This window comes from Primulina huaijiensis, unplaced genomic scaffold (assembly GCF_012295235.1).
Source record: "Primulina huaijiensis isolate GDHJ02 unplaced genomic scaffold, ASM1229523v2 scaffold27961, whole genome shotgun sequence".
Lineage (NCBI taxonomy): Eukaryota > Viridiplantae > Streptophyta > Magnoliopsida > Lamiales > Gesneriaceae > Primulina > Primulina huaijiensis.
In genome coordinates, this window is record NW_027356690.1 from 431 (window position 1) to 3,525 (window position 3,095).

Genomic DNA, 3,095 nt, shown 5'->3' on the forward strand with positions numbered 1-3,095 from the left:
TAATAAATTGATAAAAAAAACAATTAAATTTGTATTTAACTTTATGCATTTTATGCATAGGTTAAACCCTCTCTGTTCTTGCGTAATAAGAAAATATTCATTTTACAGAATCATACCCAAGTACACCATAAACATGCAAAATAAATAGAACAATATACTAAGGCGTTCTTCAAAAAATTGAATTGAAATAACAAAATGTAAACTACTGAAAAATTTTTGCTAAATACATTGCAAATAAAGTAAAAATTGGCAAACTCCTTTTATTTGCCAAAAAAAAAAAACAAAAATATTGTAAGTAAATAACTTGATAAAAATGAAGAATACAATTCTAGCAATAGTTAAGCTATATTAATCATTTACGGAATACACAAACTTTTTTTTCCTTTTGTTGAAATAGAAATTAACAAATTAAGTAGATAGAATAATGAAAATTTTAATTTTGCAAATCTATGTTAAGGTCAAGTTTAATACTGTAATTCAAAGAATTTAAAATCCAGCGGCGTTGGCTATTTATGGATACTATTGGTCGGATTCATGCCTCCATCATTTGTGTTCACCATGTATGAATATTCAGATTTAAATAGTATAGATGCAACACAAATTCAAATATGTCATAATAAGTTAACTCATTGTATAAACATATTCCAAATTATAATTATACTACTGAACAAAGAGTTAAAATTAACTTATTGTATAAACATATTCCAAATTCTAAGTTAGAATTACATATAAACACTAACCAGTATGATCGATACATTTCAAACTTCAAACTTGAACTTGTTTCATGACTCCTCGATTAACTCTCTATTCAGAAACCTATTATATGTCCCATGATCAACAACCACAATTTGGATATGTGCAAATCAATAGTATAAAACACATATCTATATTTGAGTACTAAAGTATCGTAAGAATTTTCGCAATAATAAATTAGCAAATCATAGTAATAATTCATACATCATATATCGAAAATTTAAAACGTGTGAAAATACTTAAAACATAATCAATTTCTAAACATGAAAACGAAATTTTAAAAATAATAAAATAAATCCAACATACAAAAATTGTATGTTTTGCACAACATGGTTCACGATAACACGATACTATTTAGAGTGTGCATGCAATCACTGAAAAAAATTAATTTATTTAGTTTTGCGTGTTATTTATTAATTTATACTTTATGTCTGATTCTACTTAATATAATTGAAATTCAAAAACTAATGGGACGTTGATATTGCTTTTACAACTGTGATTTTGGTAAAAAGTTAATATTAGAATAACTTATTTAACAAACATCCTTTTTTTTATCTTTCTCGCATCGACGTCTTTCAACATTGTTCTGATTGCGATGAGAAGTAGAAAGATTCAAAGATAATAGTAGAAGAGATGCGAGCTTCAAAAACATGTAAATATCCTTAATCAAATCTACAACACAAACATAAATGTCACATGAAAATCATCTACATGATGGAGTAAACCTTAGAAAACTAACTAAAATTTGGTACTACTTTGAGTAAAATAGAATAATATTTTTACAACTTAACTACATTATAAGTGCTGAAACTACTTTAATTTGCTAAATACCGAAAAGTTTGAACATTGAGTTTGTCATTTTTTCAAACATGTTGTTTGCGGGAAACAATAACCGAACCGAGAGAAGTACACTGAAATCCAATGAAATATACATGCTAAGGGTGTGTGATCACTAACAAAAGAAGACAGAAACTACTGACTAAATTCAAGAAGATTTCTGCCCGCACCTTTTCTTCTTTCTTCTTTTTATTGTCAAGCTCTTTCTGCGTCAACTCCTTCGACTCCATTGCTCCCCCTCCCTGTCGTGAGAATAGAATATTACCCATCAAGCCTCTTCTCATACCAAATCAAAATGAAACACGGATATAACAAACCAATCTAGCTATTCGTACAACGTTTAAAAAGTCCATATAATTATCCAAACCACTCTTCTGCATTATCATTTCATGGACAAAATTGTAAAAAGAATAGAAACGGAACATGTCACAGGAACTTCCCCAAAAGAAACCTCCTGGCAGAGAGAGATTTCTTATCCTCTTGTAATCTGGAATCTAACTCATCATGAAACACCCAACGGATTTTTGAGCTTCTTGCACAATTTGTGAAATCCCTGCATATAATAAAATGTGAAGAAGATGAAAAGAATACTAAAAGCAAATAATGGTAAAAATCACACAGAGACCCGACTGATATAACGATAAATTGATTTTCGAGGGAGAAGATTCGAAAGAGAGAAGTGAAATTTATGAAGGTAAACCAACAATAACTGAGAGAATCGTGCAGGAACGGTTTTGTTGGAGAAGTGGATTGATTTTGAGAGAGAGATATTATCGAGGGGAAGCAAAAGGGCAAAAGGGGAAAAAAAATTGGTGTCCGCTCTGGCAGTTTTTATGAGGGCCTGAGCTTTAATAAAATAGTAGAGATGGGGGAGATAATATTGGGTTAATGAGATCTGTTTCAACATCTGCTCATCTTGGAGGTAGTCAGGTTTTGGGTATTATTCCTACAGCTTTAGCTGAAAGAAATATTAACGGTGTTACGATTGGTGAGGAATTAAAAGTTTCTTCTATGTATGAAAGAATCACAAAAATGATTGAAAATTCTGATGCTTTTATCGCACTACCAGGTGGTTTTGGTACATTAGAAGAAATTTTTCACACTGTTTCTTGGGCACAACTTAATATCCATAATAAACCTGTGGGTTTGTTGAATATCAATAATTATTATGACAGTTTGTTGACATTTCTTGATAAAGCTGTGGAACAGAATTTCATTTCAGAAAATTCACGACGGATGCTCATCTGTGCTTCGACTGCCGACCAATTAATTGATGATTTGGAAGCTTTTGTTCATAAGCCTGATCCGATGATAACAAAGATCAATTGGTCGCAATCAAGCAATAAGAAAAGGAAGTTGGATCATTGATTCAAAAGTCGTGGATTGGTTTGCGTTTGTTTCAGTTTGTTATCTTCAATAAAATTCCAGGTGATATCTCTTTCATTATGTACTCTTTATTAATAGTTATTTTGACATTAGGGACAATGTCATATTCTGATTGGGGG

The 3,095-nt window shown here is 30.6% G+C and overlaps 1 long non-coding RNA gene across 2 annotated transcripts; it reads right to left on the reverse strand.

The window, feature by feature from the left end:
* Nucleotides 1–1,660: 1,660 nt before the first annotated feature.
* Nucleotides 1,661–2,451, reverse strand: LOC140967761 (uncharacterized). 2 transcript variants are annotated; one of them, XR_012173628.1, is made up of 3 exons: nt 2,221–2,451; nt 2,014–2,143; nt 1,661–1,832 (listed from the first exon to the last, which is right to left on the reverse strand). It is a non-coding gene; the product is annotated as an uncharacterized lncRNA (long non-coding RNA). The 2 variants fall into 2 exon arrangements; XR_012173627.1 differs by having other exon boundaries at nt 2,014–2,451.
* Nucleotides 2,452–3,095: the final 644 nt, after the last annotated feature.